The 12,681-nt window shown below is 43.4% G+C and overlaps 1 protein-coding gene across 7 annotated transcripts in view; it reads left to right on the top strand.

The window, feature by feature from the left end:
• Positions 1-992: 992 nt before the first annotated feature.
• ZZZ3 (zinc finger ZZ-type containing 3) overlaps positions 993-12,681 on the top strand; it is a 62,993-nt gene continuing 51,304 nt past the window's right edge. For 6 of the 7 annotated variants that reach the window (XR_014228329.1, XR_014228330.1, XM_082313505.1 and 3 more), the window contains exon 1: positions 1,598-1,645. The gene's annotated coding sequence lies outside the window, so the exon portion shown is untranslated. Of the gene's footprint in view, positions 1,111-1,597; positions 1,646-12,681 lie in introns of those variants that run through there. The other variant, XM_082313504.1, reaches the window with a different exon arrangement.

The following is a 12,681-nucleotide window of genomic DNA, read 5'->3' as shown; positions in this document are numbered from 1 at the left end:
GGATAGTAAGAGATACGCAGTAGTTCCTCTCTCTGGAGGAGTACAGAGTTAATAATCTCCTATTAAAGCAGGCTGTGTGCGTTAAATAGTAACTCTTGGTGATCACATACGCGTTATCGGAGAATCAGGCGGCACCAAAAATAAGGAATTTGAAAGCGCTACTGGTTAATTTTCAGTCATAATTTAGAGGGCTGGAGCACCCCACGGTGCCCGTTCCTCAGGCACTGCTTGAAGTGGGGAAGTCAGGAGAGAGCTCTGGAAATTGTTCAGGAGCCGCGAGCAAAACCGCCCCGCTTTTGGGGCACAAAACCGGCTGCGGAGGCGGGCGCGGGGGCTTCTGGAGGCAGGAGCTGCCTCCCACCACCGGGGAAGCGGCGCTTCCAGCCGGCACAACGCCGCCCCCGAGCCCCGCTCCCCAGTCCCCTGACTAACCGCGCCAAACCTGCAAGTCACCAGGCGCTGGCCGGCTGCTACCGCTGCCGGCGGCGGCGCGGACGGGCGCCAGAGCAGCCCGCCGGAGGGGGCGGCAGGCGGGACGGCCGCGGCGCTGCCCGCCGCGGCGGGAGCGCCCGCAGCCGCCGGGTGCCGCTTCGGGCCGCGCCGCGCTGTCCCTCCTCCCGCCTCAGCCGCCCGCCCCGGCCGTCCACGCGGAGCCCCGTCCCTCAGAGCGCCCCGCCAGACACCTGCCCCAGCCCACGGGCCACGTCCCGTCCCCCGGCCACCTCGCAGGGCAGGGCAGGGCCGGGCAGGGTCCGCCCTCCCCTCCCCTCGGGGCCTGCCGCAGCGCGGCGCCGCTCGGCCCCCACCCCCGCCCAGGGGCAGCGGGCCGTCCCCCCGGCTGTTGGCCGCGGCCGCGGGCAGGCCGGGCCGGCCGCCTCCGCCCTCTGCCAGCAGGCGGAGCTGCAGGGAGCGGGTCCCCGCCGCAGCGGCTGGAGGGGGAGGGGAAGGAAGCGGAAGGAGCCGCCGCCGCGCTGAGGGGAGCAGGCGCTGTACGGAGCCGCCGCCGCCGCCGCTGCCTGGTGCGGGCAGCACGGAGGGAGGGAGCGAGCCGCGCACGGGGCTGCGCGGGCCGGCCGCGCCCGCCGCGCCGCGCCGAGGAGCGGGCGCCAGGTGAGGGCTCGGGCCCGGGCGCGGGCCCGGCCCCGGGGGAAGGGGGACCCGGATGGTGCCGAGTTCGGAACCCGCGAGGGGAGGGGGAAGGAGGAGGAGGAGGAGGAGGAGGAGGAGGGAAGGAGAGGGGGGAAGCCCCCACGTGACCAGCGCGTGCGGGGAGGAGGTGGCGGCTCGCGCGCCCTGTTCGAATCAGCTGGCCCGCAGCGGCGCCTCCTGCGCCTGCGCGGAGGCCCCGCCTCTCCCCCCCCCCCCCCCCGCTCCCCCGCCGGAGTGTTACGTGTGCGTGCGTCTGTCCATGCGCGCGCCCGGCGCGAGGCGGCGGGGGGGCGGGCGGACACGTGCGCGGCGCCGTGGCCGCCATGTTGGGTCTGAGCTGAGGGCGGGCCGTGCGCGTGCGCGCGCGGAGCCTGGCCGGGTCGCGGGGCGGGGTGGCGTGCGGGGGGGGGGAGGGGGAGGGAAATCTCGCGAGGTCGCGCGGTCCCTGCGGGAGCGGGCCGGCTGCGGGATGGCGGCGCAGCGCTGGGCGTGCTGGGTAATGGTAACGGGGGCCCGGGGGGCGGGGACCCTGGGACCAGCCTCCTCCCCGCCATCGTGCCCCGGGCCACACGGGGAGCGGGGCGGGGTTGGGCGCCCCGGGGAAGCGCGACTGGCTCCGCTCCGCTCCCTCCTCCCCCCGCCCCGGCCCTGCCCCGCCTCACCTCAGATCACCTCGCGCCTGCCCCTCGCAGTGCCCGGGCCGCGCCGCCGCAGCCCCCGTCCCCCCCGCCTCTGGCTCTCCAGAGCAGCGCAGGCTGCAGCGTCGTGGCCGGTGCCGTGTCCCATCGCTTGCCCCGCGCTTCTCCCCCGCCGCCGCCGCGCCGCCTCTGCCCTTGCGTCCGGGGCCCTCCAGCCGCGGGGGCCGGGCTGCGGGCAGTGCTGCTGGCGCCGTCCCGGGGTGAGCCCATCGGTGCGCCCCTTGGTTGTCCCCCGCTGCCCTGCCGTATCACCTGCCGGACAGGGTGCCCAACTTCACAGCGCCAACTTGGCTGTGCCTCTGACTGCGCCAGTGCTGCTGTCACGGCTCCCCGGCAGCGTTAGCATCCAGAGGTCCTTTGGCCCTTCCTCGACCAGCGTGCGGCCTCGGGCCATGCCCTCGCCCCCACAAGCACTTCATGGTGGTTTTGCTGCCTTGGCTTGCGTTTCACACCTGTCCCATGCTGTTACTTCTGTACTCGCTCAGGTTTCGGCTATTGAACCCAAACTGCTCCTACCCTGTAGGCACGCTGATGTTTAAGGATGCGGGGGTCCAAAAGAGATACTTAACATCGCAAATCTGATCTCTCTTGAGGCTATGATCCATGTCCCATTATATCCCAAACTTATAAAACACATTTTGGTTTTCTCTTGTGTTTGGAAAAATAATTCCAGTAGCATCCAAGCACCCCAGCTCAGCAATATCCCCTTTGTCTCCTAGTCCTGATCTCTCTTAAGGGAGAGCATATGGTTCTGCTTCTTCCTTATGGTGCCTTGCATTTCGTCCCTGATTATCCAGGAACGCTGGCAGTTCTTGTAGTCTTGGGAGTATAACTCTGCATTTTACTAATCTGGTTTCAGGCTGCCACATAACTGGTACTAAATTTTTATAAAAGTATATGTTCTTTAAGCTTTGAAATTCTTATTTTGGAAATATGTTTGCAGTTATTGTTAAACAAATTATAGTAGCTCTTCAGTGGTTGTACATATATTTGCATGTGCTCCATTGATATTATTACTGTACTAATAACATAGTGATTGTTTACTGAGGCCTTTAAGGTGAAGCTCGAAGTGTACTCTGTATTTCATGTTAAATACCAACTCGTGCAGCCTTTTGAGGATATGCTTTTTAGGTGTATTTCTACCCTATGGTGAGATATTATGCTCCCCCTAACCCCAGCTGCTACAAGGACTGGTGATCCAGTAGGGACTGGTAGGTTTGGGGTTAGCAAAATTTGATTCTTTTCATAAGCCAGTGTAACTTTTCAGAAAATAAGTTGACGAGTTACTGCTGCGGTTTGTTTTCAAGTATCGTTTAGTCTTACTGTACTGTCTTTCAGATTAATAATAGTTTTTGTTTAATCAGAAGTGGAAAAAAGTTGATTTAAGATAAAAAATATGGTGTGTGTTAAACAGTAGGGGAGAAAAATGCAGTTCTTTTAAAGTAAAGAGTATGTGGTAAAATGTTCAAAAAAGTAGCTATCAGGTGAAGTTTTCACCCAATTGAAGTCACTCATGAAACTCCCATTGCCTCAGAAGGGGTTAGCACTTAGTAATTTACTTTAATATGTGACTTCTAGCAAGTCAGTCAGAACCTAAACAACTTTGGTTGCAGGCTTTCTCCAGCATTGTCATGCTTATTTCATAAAAACATTCTATGTCTTGAATTTACAGTGAGGCTTTTTTGTGAAGGACTGTTACACAGTAAAACCGTGTGTGTCAGTAAGGAGCAGCAGTTGTGACCTTAAATTGAAATACTGTTGATAATTTATGTGTCTAGTTATTTAGTCCAGTATAGGTAGTTGTTGCAATTCTCAGTTGCACCACTATTAACTGAAGTGATTTTTCCTTTGCATTGCATACTCCAGGTGTATAATTACTAAGGGATAGGCTGTATTAAATGGCTTAGTTACCAAGCTATTTAGCCATGAAGTTCGATCATATGTTTTGTCTCATAATTTTTAACATTTCTGAAAAAAGAGAAATAGCGAATAGGATTTTTGAGCTCAGTGTTATTACAGATTTAATGTGCAAAAATAACTAGATATCTATTTCACAAAATTTGGGAATGTGTCCTAGTATGGTCTTCTGTTCTACAGCTGAACAGCACGTGACTGCTCTGATACTTATCAGTGTTTCTAACATACTTATGTAGCGAGATTCCAGTCTGCTCTCCATAGTCTCATACAGAATGAAGGCTTTACTCTCCCAGTATATCCAGGAGACTTAAAGATTTTCTTGTTTCCGGTTCTTCCAGATCATTCTAGGTACTTCGATTAGGTTGACTTCTGGTCAGTAAGAGTTGTCTGGCTGATACAAAGTGGAAAGACTTTTACTCTGCTCTTTTACCACCTTGTTGGATAAGGGAAACAAGAAATGTTTTCTTAATGTTTCTAAAAGTACTTGGGAAATTGGAACAGAAGTCTTTGCAGTCTGCCCTACTTCCAGTTGTGGGGTTTTTCTTGTTTTTTAAATTAGTCTTTCACATTTGAAAAGCTCTCTTTAAAGTCTTTAGGGCTAATCTATTGGAGTTTGCTTTGTTTTGGTTTTCCCCAAAATGGAAGTCTTTGCATTGTGTGGGAACTGATGATACAGGTCTCTCTGGTCATAAAGAACCAGATTTGCAAGAGATAACTTATTTTTCAAGTATTCAGCACTTGCTTATATCCATAGATTTACATTGCACTTGCAGTTATAGAAATGCAGTACTGTAAGACCTATTGTTCCCTTTCTTTAGGGTTGGTTTAAACGTACCTAGGTTATTCCAGACAGATATTTGTAGAACTTGTCCTTAGAAACCTTGAACAAGAAAAATTCTGCCACCTCTGTAGGCGGGAGTGAAGTTGCAGAAAGTGAGAAACTTTCTCACTTCTGTAGTGAGGAAGTTTTTTTGGGTTGGTTTTTTTTTTTAGTTTCCAAATTAAGTGTTCTTTGCTGGAAATCAAGCTGGTGATTATAAGAACTTGCTTCTGGTAAGCTTTACACTCTAACACTTAAGGGTATATTGTTCTAGTTTTAAGAACATTGTAAATATGGTGTCTGCTGCAAAAACTGCCTTGGTTGTAGAAGAACCGTCATGACAGTTTATTTTAGTTTTGTGAAAACCTTCTTTCTGTTTGTGTAACTTGTAAAACACACTTAAGAAATGCAGAGCTGAACATTAAACAGTGTGTTCTCTTTCTTATTGGACACTTTTTCAAACAAAAAGACTTCTAAACAGATTCTCTGAGTAAGTGCAGCCTTGTAATCAAAATATTCTGGTTTTGTAGCGTAGTAGGTTGATAATTTGTACAGTCTGTGTCCGAAATTTGTGTATTGAGAGTTTGCATTGAACTACTTTCCCTTATACAAACAATTTGTCATACAAGAGGTTTTTATATCTTCAGACAAAAAGCTTAGTAGCTTAACTTACAATAAGTGTTCTTTAAAGTTACTTTAATGTTTTGATGCTTGTAATGAATTCAGTTAAATGTAGAAATACAGAAAGGTCAGCTAGTCCAGTCCTCTGCCCTTTGGAAGGGTACCGAGATCATTTCCTCTGATCATGAAGTTCCTCTGTGTTGCTTGTTTCAGCAACTCATCACCCCATGGTTAAAGTTTTACCTGATACTCAGTGTAAGTATTTTTGCTTTAAGCAAAATTAAGCTGATTGCTTTGTGTCCTGTTGCTTCAGAAAACAGTTGATTCTTCTTGTAGCGATGTTTTATCTCCATTAGCCACTCTCCATTTTTTCTGGTCTATTGAACTTCATCATAGGACATGGGAATATGAATGTTGGCAAGAGAGACAAATTGATTGTCCAAGATTTTAAAGATGTTTTTACTCATTCAGATTTAAATACAGTATTTAAACACAAATATTTGTTTTGATTAGTGGGTGCACATGTGCCAGACAAACTAGTGGTGAGAAGAGTAAAAGCTTACCTTTTAGAGAATACATCAGTAGTAGAGCAGTGGGATTTTGTCAGTCTCTTACAGCTTTGTCATGAGAAATACCTGATTTGTGTCCCTAAAATGTAGTGATTTGAACTTTGTTCAAAATGCTTATTTTAGTTAGAAAATTTAAAAGTCAAAAAGGAAATGAGTGTTCTTGAGAATTTGCCTGTTGGTACATAAATGGTAACATCCTGCTTTTTGTTGTTGTTTTTGTTTTATCGGTGTGTGTATATATATATATGGACATAAGATCTGAATTTTTCAGAGCTAGAGATTTTTTTTTTCTCAATTGAAGTGTCTCTGTAGTATCTCTAGTATCGTAGAGGAAAGGAAAACAGGGATATAGCCCAAATTCAAAATTGGAGGAGCTATGCAACTGGGTTACTGTGCCACATACAAATACATTAAAGGGGGAGGAGAGTGGTAGAGCCTCCCCTGTATATTTGTGTTTGAAAGATACTCTGCCTGTACAGTAGTGTTGAAGTTAGGAATTTTATCTCCACAGCTAAAGAATCTGGAAACACCAAAAATAGATACTGTCAGAGAAGATTTGCCATGCTGGTTAGTTATTTATTAATTAAATGCTTTAAGGACATTTCAAATTGATGGCATGCATTGAGTGGAATTGTGCAGGTGGTACTTTCTGAGTTTAATCCTGTTCAGTCTTTCAATTGGTGACCTGGACGATAGAACAAAGCAGATTTACTAACTACCTGGACAGTACAAATCTGTGAGGGAATACAAGCCATTAGAGCGTGAAATGGTCTTGACAAATTGGATGAATGGTCTGAACTATATGGGATGCAGTTCAGTAAAGAGAGACGCAAAATAATATGTTTGGGTAGCAACAATAAACTTAAATATGAGAAACAACTGACTGGGTGACAGTTCTGCAGATAAGCAGCTGTATCACAAGATGAACACAAAGGAGTCATGACAGCTCTATAAAAAAACAAGACTCATACTGGGATAAAAGAACAGGATTATTGTTGTGTGTAAGAGATGAAATTCTTCTGCAGTACTCGGCGTAAGGCCTCAGATCATGTACTGTCTCCATTTTTGTTACTCCAAACAGATTTGGACCAATTGAAGAGTATTTAGAGAAGAGTTGCAATAATGACCTTTAAGGAAGGACTGAAAGAATTGCACTTGTTTAGTCTATAGCAGAGATGGGGAGCCATAATAATAGGCTTCAAATATGGTAAAGATTTGCTACAGAGGAGAATGTAATAAACTGTTCTCCCTAGGTAGCATAAGGAGTAATGGTCCTAAAGAGCACAAGAGGAGATTTTGATGTTAGGAAAAACCTTCCAGCTCTATGGATAGATAATCACAGGGTTAAATATCTGAGGGAGGTAATGGGATATCTATTGCTGAAAGTGCTCTGGAAAAGGTTAAATAATCTCCTTTTAGGGGTGATTTAGGTATAGTTGGTCTGTCCTTGGCACAGGAGGTGGGATGATTTGCCAGCATTAGATTTCCACATTTTTATGATTTTTGTAATTTTGCTGGCTGTGATTTAAAAAAAACAAAACAAAACTTCATGGTGGAGTAAAAAAATAGTGATGTGACAGTAAGATTTAGTTTTAAAAAAAATCATCAAATACATTCATTAAAGGTTTTTTATAAAGCATTTATTAAAGCATTCTGTAATGTAATATTGAAAATAACTTTTAATAGAGTCTTCATTGTAGATCTAATATCTTTGGCTTACCTTTATGTATTTTTTATGATCCAGTAGAAATAAACTGAGCTAGAGTCAAAGTCTTTCAGAACACTTCACGGAAGAGAAGCAAAGTTCAAAAGATTAAGTCTAGGGAGCCAGGGAATCGGGTGCATTCCAGGCTCTGAAACAGAGCAAATCATGCAACTTCACCTTCTTTCTGTCAAATAGAGATAACAGTTATTATCTGAGAGATGTATTTTGAGGGATAATCATCACTTATAAAGTATCTTCGGGTTCCTGAAGGGTTTGTTATATGACATCATTTAAAATTGGTTTGTGTTCCATGAATTAAAAATAGATTTCAGTCTTTCATGCCCATTGCTGTATAATAATCACAATATGGAAAAGCCTGAATAGAAATATATCCTTTCTACTACATATACTAGTTTTAAACAAAATTTCCCCTTTGAGATTTTTTAGGTGATTTAAAAATATTTGATTAAATTGGAAGAACTAACCTTGACATAAATGAGTTGTTAAAGCTTTTTAGGGTTAAAAGTACTGGACAATTTGATAAAACCGTGTTTTGAATCTAATTGAGTTTAATGGATTATTCTGCACTTTTTCTTTTCAAAATCAACTGCCTACATTCTATGTGACATTGTTCAAGCTTTTCTGATTTTTGAAATTTGCCAAAGCTGCTTTGGGCTTAATGATGAATGAAGGATAGGCCCTGTGTCACAGATGTGTGTGTGTTCTGTAATTAGGAAAAGGGTTAAAGTGAGACACGTTCTCAAGGTTTAAAAAAAGTGTAGAGGATTTAGATAAAGTAATGCTTTCAGTCTGTTACTGCCTAATTGTAGTTAGGCTTTTAGGGCATTTTTCCATCTCATCAATGATATGGATTAAACTTCATATGTACTTTAACTTCACAGGATATCATCATTCAGTTTGTTGTAATTGATGGGAAATTGGTCACTAAACCATTGAGAAACAAAGTGTTGGTAACTGACAGGGCACTGGGTTTAGATCCTGATGCAATGTTTGCTCATGTAGAGTTGCAAATGCAGCAGGACATGGTGGAAGTTAATTCTAACGGTTTCGTATACTTTATTTCAGTTAAGTAAATGTGATCTCAAAGCTGTTCATGAGAATCCTATTTCTAAAAATCAATAAAGGAAGAACGCAAACACTGTTCACTATATTAGAATGATGTCAGAAAAGGAATTTTTTCCTTTCTTCAAATATTTTAAATCTTCCAGGGATTTTCCTTATATGTATCACTGCAGTACAGAGGCTTTTTTGTAGCGTATTATAAAGGGGTCACAGTATCTCATGCAGTAGGGGCACAAAGGCTTAAGTCTTAGGCAGAGACAGATGCACCTATTCCCTAAGCTCCACCTGAAGAGCTGTAACTGAGAAGAAATTATCAGACAACTGTCTGAAAAAGGCTGTTTTAACCTGGAGTTTGGAGAAGCATTTCTTGCAGAGTGGACTGGGGGAGTGTATAGGCAGTGACTGACTAAAAGACTTGGAGTGGGAATCTGTTAACATTACAACAGATGCTGGTGTTTGTTTGCTTGGTTTTTTCTTTTTTCCAAGTGTATAAAATTTCTTTGGCAACTTTAAAAATTGTATTTTATTAATCATTCTAAAGTTAGAATGTATTGGTACATGTTTTCTCATCCACCCCCTACCTTCTTCTCATTTACTTGCACTTTCTCGGTATATGTCTCTGAAAGTCAGAGTATAACTAGCAGTGAGTTTTACTGGTTAGGTGTACGTGATTATATTGCTTTCGCTAGTACCTACTCTGTCTAAATTGTCCCTTGAAAAGACTTGACAATGTTTCTGTGCTTTGCTGTGCTGCCAGCACTGTTCTTTGGGTATTTCCTCAAAAGCTAGGCTTCAGGAAAAAGGAAGCTAACCAGATGTTCTCAGTTCTTTTCAATCCTCAGTCTGCAACTTTTCTGTATTTTTTTTAATTTATTTTTGCCCTGGAAAAATAGGCAAAATAGAAAGCCACTACAGCTTATGATTTTTTTTTTTTTTAACTAGTTTTCTATTTTTAGCAGAATCGTGGTGTTTATTGTGTCAATTTTCTGGAAATTCTGCTATAACCAGTGCATTGCAAAAAATGCAGAAAGGCTGAAAAAAAAATCATTATTCATAGTATCATTGTGGAGGCTGCAGTAATGCAATTACTTTTCATACATGCTTGCATAGTTTCAAATCCATCTGTGGGGAAGTGGTTTCTAACAGAACAGAGTGTAGTCATCTCATTTCTCTTTGGGGAGGTCAGCTGAGAATTTCTCTGGATGGTATAATTGGGAATCCACTGATCCTTTGTTAAGAGGATTCTTAAGATACTTCAGATGGAAAAGGTTCTTCACATAGCTGCCGCCTCACAGCCAGTGCTGAAAAGGACAATGAGAAACATTTACTCTTTGTATGATGTCCTAGTGCAAATAAAGCTTCCCCCCCTCCTCACTCCCCACCCGCCCCAAAGTGAAGTCTGTCTTCTTTAGATTTCTTTTCCTACTTTACAGTTAATTTCAAGACTTTTTAGATGTTAAGTCTTTTCTCAGTGTGGTTCTTGACATGCAGTTTGAAGGTCTTAGTTGTTGAACCAAAGACAATTTTGAAAATCCTCAAGAACCCTCTATATTTTATTCTTATAAATGGGTTGCTTTATGGAGTACAATTTGCTGTCAGGACCGTTCAAATTGTCCAAGTGTGTAAGTGTAAAGGAACAGATTTCTTGATGTTAAGATCTAGACAGTCTTTTGTTGTTGTTGTTTTATGACTACCCCTCAAAAAAACCCCACGCCGACAATATAGGTAATTAATTTATTGTTAATATTTGAGAATTGCAGTTATGTCACTCATGATCTGAAAATATCCCCGGTTAATTACAGCCCAGAAGAGGTTTTATTGAAACTTCCTGTATTGCATGAAGGATTATTTTTTTTCTCCTGTTGAAATTCTGAATGTAGAGAGGGAATCTTTTGCAGGGATATGGAAGTAAAGGCAGGCCAGTTAATGTCATTTTATCCAGTGTGACTCATGTGTCATTGATTTTCCACTTGAGAGGTAACTCTGGTGATCAGACCTTTGTGTCCTGCTTTTAGGGTATAGCTCATAATTGAATTTAGTTGCAGTTAGATCAACTGCCTTTTTCCAAAACTCATGTTAGATTGTTGGCTGTCTGTATTTACTTGGCCCAAGAAGTTCTCCCAAAGAAACCATCCCAAAAAGTCAGGAGATTCTCCATGAGAAACAGGAGAGCCCTGGAGAGGCTTACCGTGTAATATTCTTCGTACCATTTTCAGTTTTGTTTCATGTGTCACTATAGCTTTGTTATATGACTTGTACCAAATAATCATGTGGACGTTTCTCCTCATCCTATCTGTTCTGTCAGTAGGCCCGATTTGCAGAAGTGGCATGAGCTAGAATTTAAGTTCTGTTTGTTTATCCGCCCTTAAATGCGTCCTTTACTACGCATGGGCTATAGTTACAGCTTCCTAATTGGTTAGCTCTTGCTACTGCTTTGAAACAAAAGTTTGCTTTTCTTATACTTAAAAATTAACCTCTGTTGAAGTCTGGACAACTGTTTCTTTTTGACCTTCACTGACTATATTTTCCATAATGAGAAGATGTCAAAAAGAGCCCAAGGGTTTGAATCAGTAACAAATCAGAATATAGCAGGTGTGTGGTTTTTTTTCCTCTGATGCCTTTTTTGTGCCTCAGGTTCTGTCAGTGAAGACTGGCATCAACTGGATTTCAGTTAAATTTTCGATAGAATTCTAGGGGTTTTATATTCGGGTGAACAGTAAAACAGAATGAAAATAAAGTAAAACACATGATGCTATGACCCCTGCTTTGCAGAAGCAGACATGAAGAACGTTTCCCCCAAGGAGCCCACAATTCTAGTATAATATAGGTTATAACTGGGCAGTACAGATAGGTGGAAACAGTAAGATAGTTGAATTATTTCCTGTGTATCAGTTAAAAATATTTTTATCCTCATCATGGAAGATTAGAGTTCCAAGTTAAAAGAAGTAACTGGGCTTCTTACGCTTTCAAAGCATAATGGAAAGCCTGAGAGTAAGGCTTCGCATTACAGCTAACCTGATCCAATGGCTGTCTGTCACCGAAATACATAGTTGTGACCCCTGCTTTCCACTGGCACCTGTGCTCGTTTCACCATTACAGTAAGGCTGTTTAGGGAGCTAAACCAGCAGAAAAATAATGGCTCTTTTGTAGGGGTTTGTATTTCCTAAATCAGCTCATTGTGAGATTGGATTGAATACTAAAGCAAATCCATAGGAAAAATCAGGATGATGCACTTGAGAGTTACAGGAGAGTGGGATTGTTCCTTTTTATGGGTTAAATCACTTAACAGTAAAATGAAACCTCACCTGGGAAGTCTTGTTGCAAAATTAAAGAGAGAATGATTGAAGGCTCACCAAAGTGTGAATCAACCTTTTAGATAAGGAATGAGATGATAGATGGGTGTGGCTTTGTTTGCTGTGTTAGAAAGATATAGGGAAAGTGGTGCCTTGGACAAAGCAATGAACTAAGGAAATGCTCTTTGGAGCATCTAAATGGACGTGAGTGGAACAGGGGTAGAGAAAAGAGCATTGAAGTAATCAGGATGCAAAATGCCAAGATTCTCATGGGAGTTACCTGCTTGGGGTAACAGTGGAAACCTTTCTAAATCAAGCCAACTGCTGAAAGAGGGTTCAATCTCTAAAGAAGGTGTTTGCCATTGGATCTTTGTAACCTTCATTGTCAATGAATGTGTAACCTTCAACATAGGCTCCTGGACTGGCACAACATACTTTTAATTATGATTCTGCTAACTCACATATGGAATTACTGTTGTATTTCCTCAGTGGCTGTTTAAATACACGGACATTGTAGAGTTGCTCTTCCTCACCACTAAGAGTGAATAAAAAAATATTTTTAATGTTTTTCCGCAACTGAGCAAGGATAATCCAAGCGTTATGCACGCAGAACTCAAGAAAGGAAGTAGTGCCCACCTTAGCTGGCACATAATTTAAGAGGGGGATTTTCAGTCAAAATAAGCAGGTGTTTTAAATGTTAGAAGATGGTCAGAGTTGTTAATTTCAATCAAATACTTAGAGAGTAGTGATACTTTAATAACATTATTTCAGTGATTGCAGAAAAAAACCCTCTACTCTGATAATAACCTAGAGATGATACAAATCT

Source organism: Platalea leucorodia (genome assembly GCF_965183815.1).
Source record: "Platalea leucorodia genome assembly, chromosome: 5".
NCBI classification, from domain to species: domain Eukaryota; kingdom Metazoa; phylum Chordata; class Aves; order Pelecaniformes; family Threskiornithidae; genus Platalea; species Platalea leucorodia.
The sequence above is the reverse complement of the archived record's forward strand: the minus strand, read 5'-3'. Positions and strand labels throughout refer to the sequence as shown.